At 40.1% G+C, this 15,271-nt stretch overlaps 1 long non-coding RNA gene across 2 annotated transcripts in view; it reads left to right on the forward strand.

Annotated features, from left to right (window-relative positions):
* Positions 1-391: 391 nt before the first annotated feature.
* The window catches only part of LOC144030736 (uncharacterized), a 47,687-nt gene continuing 32,807 nt past the window's right edge, over positions 392-15,271 (forward strand). Inside the window, exons 1-4 of one of the 2 annotated variants that reach the window (XR_013287346.1) lie at positions 392-501; positions 651-863; positions 4,980-5,090; positions 14,437-15,266. This is a non-coding gene — a long non-coding RNA (uncharacterized LOC144030736). Of the gene's footprint in view, positions 502-650; positions 864-4,979; positions 5,091-14,436; positions 15,267-15,271 lie in introns of those variants that run through there. The other variant, XR_013287347.1, reaches the window with a different exon arrangement.

Genomic DNA, 15,271 nt, shown 5'->3' on the forward strand with positions numbered 1-15,271 from the left:
GCTGCAGTGCAGTTCGATAATCCTGTGAACTCAATTGCTCTCCATTGCGCAATAATAAGCATATTGCTTAAAACAATACCTCTCTGATGATCATTGTCAATCAAACCTGAGTATTGACGGAATTACCGAAACAGGTTGTAGCTGTCAGTGTGACATCATTTTGCAATATGTAAATTTATTAATATGTCATGAAGAAAGAGTGGGATTTAAGTTCAATTAGACAAAAGATTAATAAATAGGAATTTAAGTATAAGAGAGTAAGCGAGAAAGTAATTGTTCATTTTGATTTAAAACATTGTGTCCTAAAGGGTTTGAGTGACCTGAATATCTAAAAACTTGGATGAATAGACATTTTATTTTGAAGGCTTATGAACAAATGACCGGAAGTGATATGCGTTGTACCATGTATGGAGAGTGTTGTAGAGAAGTCGGAAAAGACACGAAAGCGGGAGCACATGCTAACATCGTCAAAGAAAGTTTGATGTTCAGGAGGCGCACACGGTAACTGTTTGATCTATTTTGATCATTTTGTGAACGATAAAACGTGCAAATTGTTTTGTGGATCACCACTTGGTGGAATCAATATTGGAGTTTTCCCTCGACGCCTTTTCGTGCCCCCTTCACGCTTGTACTTTTCTTTGTCATGACAGTGACCACAGCACACTTCAGAGGCCACCAAACAACAACCGTTTCCTGCTAAAGGCCTCCAGGGGCCCATTGCAGCCTTTGAGGGGTCATAATTTAGCAGGAGGAGGACATGTCACTCACTTGAGAGGGCCGAGTCATGACAGCAAAGGCACCAGTGACTTTTCCAACGAACCGTGCGGAGGGGGCATAGAAATGCACACAGTCCACCATTTTAGGTGAGTTCATTCCTGAGCAAAGCTTCATTTCTTGACTTCATAAAAAGTTAAATCCACCAGATTAGACTTTTAATATTTTGTTGATGCAAAAGAGATTGTCGGCTGAAAAGAAAAAAAAACGAACCGGATTTAATATTTTTCTCACAACATGCACATTCTCATAGACGGCAGGGGCTTGCTTTATGAAAACAGCCAGCTCAGCTCTATGAAATTATTATTGCAGGTCAGATGGAGACATGTTTTCATCTACTTTATTTATATCTTTTCTTATATTTATATGCCACGTGTGAAATGGTATCTCTGCTTGTTTTGTGTGTTAGGGGATTTTAGAGCCTTAAAACATTTATAAGAATTGTAAAACATAAAGCCAACTACTTCGCGGATTTCATTTATTGCGGGTATTTTTTGGAACCTAACCCCAGCGGAAAATGAGGGAACACTGTAAATGAGTTGACATATCCACTTTTTACTACACTGGTTATGTGTCAGGATATTTATTTATTTATTTATTTTTAAAAATCTAAAATACGTATGTACCTTGGCTCAATAAAGGTCGGACAATATTAGATTTTTCTCACTGGAAATCAAGTTATATGAATATTAGAGAGAGCACTTTTAATCAAGTGTGCTGGTTGACCGAATGATTCAAACTGAGTGGTGAAGTTTGGGGAACAATTTATCATGCGTGCTAAGGCATTTTTTTCATGTCAGATCTATTAGGCAGTAAAAGAAATAAAGAGGGAATCGTATATTTCAAACCAGGCATGTGGTCCAAGTTTGTCTCCTCCTGACCCTGTCTGGTGATTCCAACAGCTGTCGGACCAACTGTGGAGCGCGCGAAAGTGCGGAGGAGGATCAACAAATTCCCTCAAGTCTTCGTTCCGCAGTGAAGAGCAGTTAGGGATTTATTTTGCTTACTGCATAACCGCACATCCGAACATTGGAATCGACTCTCGTGCAAAAAAACCCATTAATGTCATCTCCAAGCTGGAAAAGCCCGACGCCGTAACTCTTGTTGACATTTAGTCTTTACGTCGGTGAGGTTAAACGCCCTCCCGATGAGAGTCGACAAGAGCGCTTCTCCAGGACGGAAGGGAGGAAGTGAAGCCGTTCTGCCGCGCGGTGAATGATGCAAAGGCTGATTTGATCTGGCAATGGAGAGGCTTGTCAGAGCGCTGATGAACAGCGATGAAAATTATTTATGCTCTTAAGTGTACCAATCTGTTAGAAAAATCGGAATCAATCATGTCTTGGCTTTCACTCGGTGTTCCGAGTCATTTAAAAAACGGCATGTCGACCAAGACTCGGTCGGATATTCAAATAAACATTTTACTGTTAGCGGCGGCGTGAGAATATAGTGCAGGGGTGTCCAAACTTTTTCATTTGAGGGCCACATACAGAAAATCAGAAGGACGCAAGGGCCACATCATGTGATGAAGAGAAATTGTGTTTAGTCCTAAAAAATGTACAAATAATTTATTTGTGCTTTTGCATATTTAGAAAAAATACTACAGCATATAAACCATTTTTTTTGTAAGATGGCAGTAGGGTTATTATAGTTTTGCAATTTTTCATTTTAGTTTTTATTTTGATTTGAGTTTTGTTAGTTTTAATTAGTTTTCAGGGTGGTTCTGATAGTTTTTTTTTTATTAGTTTTAGTTCTTTAATAAATACTTAGTTTTAGGTTAGTTTTATTTATTTATTTATTTATTTAAATGTGTATTACTTGTGCGCAATATTTAAAAAACACCATGGTCGCGGCGTCATTATTCCAGTTTATATCAAAATAAATTTACGAAAAACACGTTTAAAATCATCCCCAAAGGCTCGTGCATTCAATTAATTCCCAAAGACTAAAACAAAGGACATTTTTGCTGTTATTATAGTTAGTTTTCTTTTTTTTTTTTTACACGAAAAGAAAAAAAATAGAAATATGGCTGCATCTTTTAGCCATTGATACAGCAATTTCATTCATTCATAAAATTTAGTTAAAATTAAAAAGATGTAGTGGGGGGAAAAAAAGTGTGATATTGATTTGTGTTGGTCATTTTTCTGCCACTAGATGGCATAATTGCATTTGTTAAGATAATGGTGACAGTTCAGTGAATTTTTCTTTTCATCATAAGAGCAATCTAATCTTTAACACGAAGTAATTTATGAAATTCTGCACATTTTTTACAACTCGACCCCAGTCTCTACAAATATATGCATATGCAGTTTGCTGCGTTGTGAGTTGAATTGTTACTTTCCAAGTAAAGGGCAGTCATTAATCGTGCGTTAAAAAAAATTAGCGGCATTAAAGGAACTTTCAATTAACTCCAAATTAATGCACTAATTTTGACACCTCTAATTTAAATCATCAACGCTAAATTTTGACGGTGACTTGCTGTTATCAGGAGGAAAATGTCGAGTCCATCCCGACTGCTAAAGCGACATTTTTGAAACGACGCACATCCTGACCTTGGGTCGCCCTACCGGCAATTAACCTCCCACAGAGAATGGACGGAAGTCGGCGCAGTGGAGTGATGGGTTACAGCCCCCCTTGAGAGGAGAGGACTCGCACGTTTTATTGCGGGGGCACTCGTCTTTAAGTGTTTTCGTTTAGACTTTAGTATCCCTTTGAGGCTTTTCCCAACTCTCTTGTTCCTTCTCTTCTGATGGCTGGCAGCGTCGAAGGCTAATGTTGACTTTGCTGTTGCTTTTTTTTTTGTTTGTTTTTTTGTTTTTTTTTGTTTAACACTTGAGGCTTTCGTGGACGTTGGCCTCTTTTGAGTGGCCCGGCAGCGGATCCTGGCAGAGAGCCCAGTTTGCGTCAATGGACATAGAGCTCATCACACGGGCGAGGTAGGGAGCGGAAAAAGGTTGTCTATCCTACAGAGAGAGACGAAGCGAGGCAGACGATTGTATATTTTTGGGTCAAAGTGCATGCATAACCCAATCCTGAGAAGTGATGATGTCATTCATTACGCTATCTGTGAAAGGCAAATAAAAAGAGATCACACGGATTAATTTGGCTTCTCACTCGGCCTTCTTCCCGCAGCCTGAGGAAAGTACAAAAGGAAAAATATAGGACGACGGTGCTGGGAGGAGAAAAATATGGATCACGCTCGAAAATCCTCACCAACACCCAACTAATCTCTTTCAAAGCGATACGTTTCCCAGGCTGGGTGTTCCCCTCGCCGGCTTACGTAAGGTCAGCACGAGAGGTCGGAGGTGGTCCATCAGGGTGTCGTTTTTTCCCCCGAGTGCGCTCAGTCATGACTCAAAAGAGATACAATGAACGTGCGACGCGGAAAATCTTGATTTATAGCTCTCGTCGGCCTGCCAAGTGTGAAACGGATGGACCGACGACTGATCAAATTGTCGTCCGTCTGCTCCACGTAAGCACAGCTCGGACACAAAATGCTGCAAAGGAGGAGGAAGTGAAGTGACCCCGCAGTGTCTGAAGGTGAAACTGGAAAAAAAAAAAGGAAAGCTCATAAATTAGCAGATTATAGCTGGTCTGTTTAATCTGTACAAAAAACACCACAATTCACATACCAGACCATTTCTTGGACAGGAACAATGACTTCACTCTAGTTAATACTGGTTGCCCAGCAACAGGTCTCTTAGGCCAAGGAAAGAATTCATAAATATTTGCCTTTTTATTATTATTATTATTTTATTTATTTTTTTACAAGAGAACCTTTTCCACGAGTTTTTTTTTCCTAATAAATAACAATAATATACGTGGTCACAGCTCTCCATGTGCACAAGATGAACACATTAACATTTTGCAGAATGTATCTGAACTTTTGCATAGAATAATTAGGTTTAGTAAGGTGACCATATTTTGATTTAAAAAAAAAAAGAAAAAAAAAAGAGAACACTTGGTCCAGCTTGGTGATACGATGATGCTGATAATGAAGTTTACTCAAAGATGCCGTACATTATAATATAATTATACTGTATACCTCCTCTCCACGGGTAGAACAAAAAAACATAACTTCCTTTTGAAGTCTTACTTAACAAATTAATAAATAACGACAACGTTCGAAGCCAAAGCTTTTTTGCTCCCACCATTGACTTTTTTTTTTCTTTTTTTTCTTTTTTTTTTCCTTTTTCTTTTACGGGCAGGGATTGAACCCGTGCCACGACCACGTTTCCGGTTTGCAAGCACAGAGCGCTACTAGTGAGCTAAAGTCCTGAGCCGCTGACATAACCGAAGACCTTTGAACTCTCAGTAAGGTATGTAAAACAGAGACCTACTTTTTTTTTCTTAAAAATATAAAAAATATACAATAAAAAGATGCACTCTTAAATATGCCTTGTTTTCCCCCTACACCCCTCGCAGTCTGCAGGCTACTAGTCAGTGCATTCTGCCTCTCATTTGGCGCACAATGAAAATAGGACAATTTCATGAATTTATAACCCCCTGGATAGGATACAAAAATGTGGACATATCCGGGCAAAAGAACACATCTGGTCACCAAGTAGTCCAAAACCATGATGCTCCCTCCACTTATACTTCACAGTTTGATGGTGGCCTGCTGTGCCTTTGTTTTTGTTTTTTTGTTTTTGTTTTTCCCCTCCCGCACACATAGCATTGTGTTCCTTCAAAACAATTCAACTTTGGTTTCATATGTCCACCCAATAGCTTGTAGCAACACTGTGTAACATCCAGGAACTCTTTTGCAACCTTCAAAGGATGTAGCAATGCTTTTTGTAAAGATGGGATTAATCAAGTGCAGCTCTAAATGAAGATAAGTAAGATACCCAGGGAACTACCGTATTTTTCGGATTATAAGTCGCAGTTTTTTTTTTTTTTCATAGTTTGTCCGGGGGTGCGACTTATACTCTGGTGTGACTTATGTGTGAAATTATTAACACATTATTATATCATTTCACGTTATTTTCACACTAAACCGCAAGAGGGCGCTCTAGGCTTGTGTTGATAAGTTCAACATTGCCGGTAGAAGAGGAAGCGGCGCATCGTCTACCTCCCGAGTTGGGGGAGTTGTTTAAAAGTGACACCGAGGATGAAGATTTCAATTGGATTTAGTGATTTGGAGTGAAACTGATAGTTTGGTAAACTTGTTAGCATGTTCTTTATGCTAGAGTTATAAGAATAACTTGTAGTGATGGGAACATAATTCACCCACGGAACGTTGGCAGTTAGCCTGTTAGCTTCTAGCTGAGTGGGGAGTTGCTGTTCAGACCTCAGAAGCTGATGTCAATAAAACGCCAGCCTTTGGCTCCGCCTCCGACTCCCGTCACTGCTCGCTACAAACTCTTAATATGTTACGTCGTTACTGACATTAGCAGGCATGTCAGTGCCGAAAAATGCAGAAAAATACGGTATTTATGTTGCTGTGAGGTTAATAAAGTGCAGTTTTAAATGAAGCTAATATGCAGTCGCTACCAAGCGTGCTACAGGATTAATGAAGCACATCTATCGAAAATGTTTTCAAAGAAGACTAACTATGTGATTATAGGAAGATACGACAGCTTACCTACATTATCATTCAATAAATCAAATTAATTTATAAAACACTTTAAAAACGACAGCTGGGGAACAAAATGTTGCACAAGATGAATTAAATGCGATTACATAAAACATTAGGAACCAAATCCGCCATAAATAAATAAAAATGCGTGATGAAAATCAACATCTCATGCTCGGTTCAAAGCCAAAGAGTAACTAAGTGAAATTTTTATTGAGACAGCCTGGTATTGATAAAGAACATAAATCTACGTATGTGTCTATCAATCATGTGACTAAAGTTAGCCAAAACGTTCATAAAGACAAACTGCTTTTTAAGTCGTATATTTCCCACAGCATCTGCTTCTGGCCTGCTGAGTAACACGTGTCACGCAACATTGGCAGAACACGGCTATCCTCTGTCTCTGCGGCGTCTGCGCCTCACCCGTAACGAGCCCGTAATCGAGAGCACGACACAATCTGGCACGACGCGTGCCGATTTATTTTGCTAAAGTCTTTCGACGGTCGCTAAATCGTACTTGCGCATTCCTGCGCTATTGAGACACTCGTGGATCCCTGGCAGGAATTCTGCTTCAACTCACTGTCTTTTTTTTTTTTTTTTTTTTTTTTCTTGGGGAGGTGAGGATGAGTTCAACCTCACTGTTGAGAATTCCGTTCACTATTTCATTAGCGTAATTATTTAATAACACAGTATTAGCAGCTTACACTGTGGAATGTGTCAAAACTGTTTTTAAAGGCGGCGCCTTTGCACTCTTTGTTAATATAATAAAGACCAGATGGAAAAAGGAATTTAGTTGCCATTCGAGCTAAGTTATCGTTTTGTCTTTGCTTCCAGGTGGATTTACAGATATGGTGGCATTTTTATGAGAAAAATGAAAAATGATGTGGCACCTATCACATGGGGAACGTTTAGTGCCACCTTTCACTTTCTGGCCTCAATTTCTTTGAAAAGGAAAAACTTTTTAGATTTATTCTAGGGATGTTCGATACCACTTTTTTCCAGACCGATACTCAGGACCCTCAGTACTCACCGATACCAACTGCCGATACCAGTAGTACATTTTGACAAATAAAAAAAAACACGAAAAGATATTTTTAAACAAATATATTTCCTTTAATTTGACACAAAAAAAAACAGCACAGTCACTCTTCAATAGTCTTAATGCTCACAAAGGTCAGGAAAGTCAGTAATTTTGGACTTGTATTATTTTAAACATAACTGTGTGAGCTTTGAATGCAAAAATAAAATCCAACAAATGTATCTTTTCTGACCACAGCATCATCTGTTGGATCAGTTGAAGCGCTACCGCTAATGCAGATACAGATTTGGGTGGAATCCCAAAAAAAGTTAGTGACATCAAGGGAGTGCAGGTGTGGAGGTCACAGGGGCGTCCCTCCTGGTTTTCCTCATCAGTCAGTCATTCCTGAGGTGCACATCATGTCCAGATGTTCCTGCACGTAAAGGGTGCATACGATGCTCTCTATCTACCTTTCTTCAGTCGCATGCGAATGTGACTCCTCGAGAAAAGGGAGTTCAGCATCAGTTAGTTTGAAGTCGACACGCCATTCAGATTTATAAATATACATTCCCCCCCGATGTTATGACTCTCCGTCTGAAAAGTCAACCTTGACCCCCACGCCAGAGTTATTTGAGCACTTCTAACTTTTATCTTAAGTCGTCCCAGCAGAGTAACACTGCAACGCTGGTCTACGGCGTAAACTTTCAGCACGACTAAAAAAAAAATCAAGTCACGTGACCCTGATGCCAGAGAAAGTAAAAGACAAGTTTATGTACAACTGCTGAACCACTACTTTTAATTGGCGAGTCATAATCTGAGTTTGCATTTATGACAATAACGACTGCCGTATTTTCCGCATTATAAGGCGCACCTTCAATGAATGACATGTTTTCAAACTTTTTCCATATATAAGGCGCTACAGTAGAGGCTGGGGTTACGTTATGCATCCATTAGATGGCGCTGCGCTCAAGGGAATGTTAACAAAACAGTCAGATAGGTCAGTCAAACTTTATTAATAATTTACAAACCAGCTTTCTGACAACTCCATTCACTCCCAAAATGAATAAACAGCTGTTTTATTTTCTCCAAGGTAAAGTATTAGCATTAGCTAGCGATCCAAGATGGCGGGATCTTCTGCGCATGCGCGTCACCGATCGTGCGGGGTCACCGATAGCGTCTTGACAGCAAGACCTGTTGCGGCTCAATATTGATCCATATATAAGGCGCCCTGGATTATAAGGCGCATGGTCAGTTTTTGAAAAAATTGACGGCTTTTAGGTGCGCCTTATAGTACGGAAAATACGGTAAATCCTGAAACCCAAACTGCAATCCTTCTTATTTCAATTAACTATTATCCATCCATCTATTTGCTGGAGTGCTTATGCGCAGCATATGTTCGTTTATGAGAATGGTAGCATGCTATGCTATGCTATGCTATGCTATGCTATGCTATGCTATGCTACGCAAGACTAGCCAGGGAATTTTTACAGTAAATTCCATATGTTATGTCTTCAAAGGTATTCAGTTTTACAGGTTTCACCTTACTGTACAGTTTTTTTTTGTTTGTTTTTTTATCTTTCGTGTGCCACCATCTTTTTCATATAAAACGACCACAGGTTGAGTGAACTGGCATTTATGAGAATATAAAAAGAACAAGAATTTACAGTGATGTTCACACTGTTACTAACACGGTATATCACGAGCTACTTTTACGTTTCGGCTCTTTCACAAATCAGCCGAAGGGGCTTCGTGGAAACGCTGAAGCTGATTAATTATTCACATAAACGAGGCCACCTGATGATTTTCCAGCGTGGGTTCGAGAAGATCCAAAACTGACTTTGTCGCCCGCTGGCATCACATGCGCGCCACTTGCACGCGTTGCCCCGTCACGCACGATTGCGCGGGCGGCGCATTTTTACTGCGCGGAAAAACCGGCGCGCGCCATCTGCGCAACACAAGTCTTGACTCACGAAGGAAGAATTTGTGAGAAAATCTTTGGGCGAGATCTGCTTTGCCATTTACGAGGCCACCTACTCAGCACTATTTATACCAATATAATCCGCATTGTGGGAAGAGGCTAGGAGCAAAGTAGGAAACACTTAATTAAGAAGGTGGATTAAAAGTGGAAAATAATTAAAACTGTGTGCAGACTATGCAAAAGGGCACCTGTGCTTTCTTCTGGGTGACTTTAATACCGCCATTCATGCGTGCAAGTTTCCACCAGTGGTGGAAAGTAAAGTACAAATATTTTATAATTGTACTAAAGTACATTTTTACACCAAAAAAATAAATAAAATAAAATAAAATCTTGACAATAATATGCAGCCCCACTAGTCTAAATATGGTATTCTAGTGATTAGTGAATATTGTGTAAGTGGAATATGAGTTAAGCACTTAAATCCAGCAGTTTTTCATCGATATCAGAAGGCGGCCATTTTGCCACTTGCTGTCAAGTGATGATGACATCACTGTTGCTCAGGCCTCGGGTAACAACCAATCACAGCTCAGCTTCAGAAAACAGTTGAGCTGTGATTAATCATTGCCTGAGCAACTCCGATGTCATCTTCTGTCGATAGCAAGTGTCAAAATGGCCGCCTCCTGAGATGGACAAAAACTGCTGGAGTTTGCGTCATAACTCATATTCCACAAATGTAATATTTAGACTAGTGAGGTCACATATAACAATGGTAATACACTGTTTTGATGGCATAAAAGTGTGATGCTATGCTAACCCTAGCTAGCCGATTTTTGCTTCTCAGTCAGAGCGCGATGACAGTTAATGAAAGAGGGAATGATTTACAGTGCCGTTTTTTGTTTTGTAAGTTATCAAAACATCCATCCTTTTTCTTGACCGCTTATTCCTCACAAGGGTTGCAGGGGGTGCTGGAGCCGATCTCAGCTGGCTCTGGGCAGTAGGCGGGGTTACACCCTGGACTGGTTGCCAACCAATCGCAGGGCACACAGAGACGAACAACCATCCACGCTCACACGCACACCGACGGGACAATTCGGAGCGTCCAATTAACCTGCCATGCATGTCTTTGGAATGTGAGAGGAGACCGGAGTACCCGGAGAAGACCCACGCGGGCACGGGGAGAACATGCAAACTCCACCCAGGAAGGTCCGAGCCCGGACTCGAACCCGAGTCCTCAGAACTGGCAGGTGGACGCGCTAACCACTCAATCACCGTGCTGCCCGTTATCAAAACAAGTTTTGTATAAAATAATCAATAAACATTAGGGGTGTGCCAAAAAAATCCATTCATAAAAGAATCGAGATTCTCATTTGTTAATCGAATCGATATTTAATATCCAAAAATCGATTTTATTTAAATTAGAAATGAAGAAGAAGGGAAGAAAATGTGTTTCGACTTTGAACTTTATTTTTTTTTTCTACTCTTGTTTTTTGAAGCCTGTTCTTCTTCGGTAGAGGGTGTGGCTAATTCTTCCACGGCTCGTTCCCGCCCTCTCAAATCTCAATGCGTCCAGTTTTGTGGCCTGGCTCGCTGCATGTGTGTCCGTGTGTGTCCCAGATACGGACCCCCTACTCCACTTTTGGTGGGCCCAGGTGACGGATGACGTCTGGAAGCCGTGAAGTTGTAGTTTACTCTGTTGAAGCAGCTTCCACACTCTTCCTGATGATGGACGTTTGAGTGTGTGCGGATAATGTCTGCAGAGAATGAGTGACGGCTTGCATGCGTGTTTGCGCCTGTGCCACCTTTCCAGATGTTAATACGTTATTGATCACCAGGTGACGAGCTTGTGAGGGGAAGCTATTTAATATTGTAGCAAAAAGAGGTGAAACGCACACCGACGCACCTCCCACCTTCAATGTGTGTTTGTTCGACCCCCCTCGCCGCTCATCTAGAATTACAAGGAGCACGCACCAAGTCGAAGGTCAGGATGGAGAGCCGAGTTTTGGTTGCAGCCTTTCGCTGTCCCGCTGCGACCTCAATGAAAATAATCATCCATCAGTCTGCAGCAGTGGTGTCCAAACTACGGCCCGGGGGCCATTTGCGGCCCGCCGTCCATTTTTTTAGTGGCCCGAGACATATGCTAAAAATGGCATTTTACTCAGTTCAAATAAAATAAAAACAAAAACAAAAATGTTTGGAGATGGTCAAAGTAAGAAGGGGGGTGTCAAAAAACACAGGTGCCATTAAAGGTTATTTTAGTTGACTAAAACTAACGAAATAACTAACATTAAAATTCAAAAAACAATTCCATTAACAAAATAAAATAAAAATGAAAATGCTTTTTAAAAAAAATGAAAACTAACTGAAATTACATTTTATGTTTACAAAAAACTATAATTATAGCAAAAATGTCCTTCATTTTAGTCTTTGATGTGATTTTTAGTAGATTTATTTGGATATAAACCGGAATAATGATGTTTGAAAGTATGTCACACAGACGTGACGTCATCTAGCAGCAGCCAATAGAAAAGCACCAAAAGATGACGTCGCTCCCATAATGTTTTTTAAATATTGCGCACAAGTAATACACATTTAAATAAAAAAAACTAATAAAAATACTGAAACTAACAAACTAAACTAAAATTAAGCCTTTTTTAAAAAAATAACTAAACTAATAAAAACTAACAAATGAAAAATTCCAAAACTATAATAACCCTACTGCCATATTACAAATAAATTGGTTTATATACTGTCGCATTTTTCTAAATGTGCAAATATGCACAAATGAATTATTAGTTTTATTTTTAGGACTAAACACAATTTCTCTTCATAACATGATGTGGCCCTTGCGTCCTTCGGATTTTCTCTATGTGGCCCTCCAATGAAAAAGTTTGGACACCCCTGGTCTACACGCAAGAGAAAGACATTGAACAAAAAGCAGATTCGGGACAAAACCAGAACGGTATTTTAGTGATTATTCATGGGCGAGGCCAAAAACGTAAAGATTTGCAAGAGTTCATATTTCAGATGAAAAGAAACTAAACAGTTTAAAGTCGGGGATTTAAAATGATCCTCTCATGCCCTTGTGAGTGTTAAGTTTGTTAACCTCAGCATTTAAGTGCACTTCACCGTGTGAGAGAAGCAATTTTTAAGAGTCTAAGAAGAAGTGACACTTAAACGAATTACCTTTCAAAGTCATTTTTTTTTTTTCTGGCCTGCTATCACTAAGGGCAAAAACGTGCCTTGACAACACTGCAGTTCTGACCTTTTACCTTTGACCAAAGTGTAATTAGCCCAAATCACAAGCTTGCATTTGAGCATTTAAAGACATTCTTCATGTGATATGGAAAGATCCCATATGACCATATTCATATCTGTACATTCCTGGGCAGAGTGACAACCTCGTGGTTAGCACGTTCACCTCACAGTTGTGAGGTTCTGCGGGCTTTAGAATCTTGGCTCCAGCCTTCCTGAGTGGAGTTTCCATGTCGTCACTGTATGTATATACATCGTTTTTTCTCCCAGTACTCCGACTTCCTCCCACACTTTAAAAGACGCCATCATCGAATCCATACTGGAGAGAAGCCGTTAAGCTTCAATCAGTCTGCCCCTCCTCTCGATTTATAGGCTGAAATACGCTCCAGATAAAAAAAAATAAAAAAAAAACAGAAACAGAAACCCAATGAGGACAAACACGATTGGAAAATGGATGGATGACTGCAAGACCTCAAAATATTCGCATGAGCTTAACTCCCACTCTTTGCCTTGCTCACAATTGCTGCCTGTCAAAATTGGCTTTTCAATTTTCCGGCTTCATAATAGGTGGCGACAGAGGCAAAACGGCATCAGCAAGTATGTAAATGGGAGTAGTGGAAAGCTGGGACTGGAGACGTTTGGCATTCACTTGAAGTCTGAAAGAAATGGTCACTGTCTGAAAACTACTGTTAATTAAATTAAACATCAACTGAGATTCTGGAACTGACGTCATCATACAACAATTTACCAGGTGGTGGGCTGCCACGTTGCTGTTGATTTCTGGATTCTCTTTGGAAATGCCGGTCAACTGTAATGTCTCTTTCACATCCTTTTTGACAGGCTTTTTGTGGCAAAAGGACGGACTAGCACCAAATCCAGAGTGTAGTCCACCTATCGCACAAAGCCAGCTGTGATAAACTGCGTTTCCATTACCCTCAGTGTTGCGCAAAAGGCACGTTTCGCAAAAGTAAGCCGGTAATGGAAACACCGGATTTGCGAAAACCCCCCCAAAACAAAACAACTCAAATATCGCAAAAATGTTTTTGCGCTCTCATCAGGTGCTTTTTGAGAATATTCTTTCATCAAAAATGGATGTTAAAAAATCGATCCGGCTGCCTATTGAATCGATTCGAGAATTGCGTGCTGTAGTATTGCGATATATTGCTGAATCGATTATTTTTTTTTTTTTAACACCCCTAAACTGTACTATCATACCATGTGGGAAATTGGTACGTAAATAGAAACACAAGCCACAGCAGAGTAGACGAATACTAGTAGACGACTGAGGCGTTTTGAATCTCAAAAAGACCCTGAAAAGTGGATTTATCCTGACAAAAAGAACACATCTGGTCACCTCGAGTCTATTGGATCAGTTGCACCTCAATTAAGCAAAACATTGGCACAATCCATCCCCCCCCCCATCTTCAAATATGTGCTGTCCCACGGCGATGCGGCTCGGCGCTAATCACTATATTAACTGTTCAAAGTGACCCGTGCGGCTCGGTTAACCCGACATCTTTCTGCTGTTTGCGAACAATGAAATGTCTGCAGCTGTGACAACACTGACAAGTGAAGGCAAATAAAGCTGGTAATTGATACGCGGCGGAGACTCGACACCGCGCTGGGGCTGACCAGCGGACAGCGGAGGACAAACGGCCCCGGTTCAGCTTCTGGAAATCTATTCAGAACCAACACAAAAAAAAATAAAGGGCCAGAGGGGGAATATAACCCTCGGCGTGTTTTCATTTGGTCAATTGTGCGAGTGAACGCTGAGACCGGGTGTCACGCACACACATTGGGCGTGTTGCCCCCCCCCAACGTCAGTCCCTCCACGCCCTCCTCATCCGGAAATGGCCGCTTCCTCCCGCCATTCATCTCGTGCTGATTTGTTTTATTTCTCAGGAGCCGTTTTACAAAAGTCATTTGTCAAGCCCTGTGAAACGGTGCCTAGCAAAACAGCGAAGAGGAAACTCGTCGCTGGGCCGAACGGGATCAGAGGAACATCAGAACCATGTAACGACCGGAGACGACCTCCACGCTGGCGACTTTTCGCTCTCGGAATGTAAAGCAGACGGTCAAATGCAGTTCAACATCGACATGTTGCGCGAGTTCGGGAAGCTGCTTGGCATATTCTCGCTGTAAGAATTACAGTTAGGCATAATTTCTCAAGTTACGCTAATTTTAACGTATTTATTTCGGTAATATACCATTTTGTGTTTTACAGCTCTTGACTGTTGCATTTTAACACATTTTTACTGTAAAAAAAATTAAGGTATATTTCTTCAAAAATGATTAACAGTTTTATACTGTAAATTCAAACTTAAAAAAAAAAAGTAATTTTGACAGAATAATGTCGTTCATTTAACGGTAATTACTCTTTTGTGAATTTACGGTATTTTTAATTAATTTTGGCTTTTTTTTTTCATTTTAACAGAAATGATGTGTTTTTGGCATATTCTCACTGTAAGAATTACAGTTAGGCATAATTTCTCAATTTACGGTAATTTAATTTATTTTTACAGTAAAGTATATCTGTTTAATTTTAACTCAATTTTATGAATTGTTATGACATTACTGTATCAATGACTAAAAGATGCAGCCATGTTTCTATTTAAGATTTTTTTTCTCCACTTTTATGTTAACAAGAGTATGTGAACTTACAAAAAAAAAATTATTGTACCTATATTTTATTGTGCATTTAGAACAGATATAAAATTTGCAATTAATCATGAGTGCA

This window comes from Festucalex cinctus, chromosome 11 (assembly GCF_051991245.1).
Source record: "Festucalex cinctus isolate MCC-2025b chromosome 11, RoL_Fcin_1.0, whole genome shotgun sequence".
Taxonomy (NCBI): domain Eukaryota; kingdom Metazoa; phylum Chordata; class Actinopteri; order Syngnathiformes; family Syngnathidae; genus Festucalex; species Festucalex cinctus.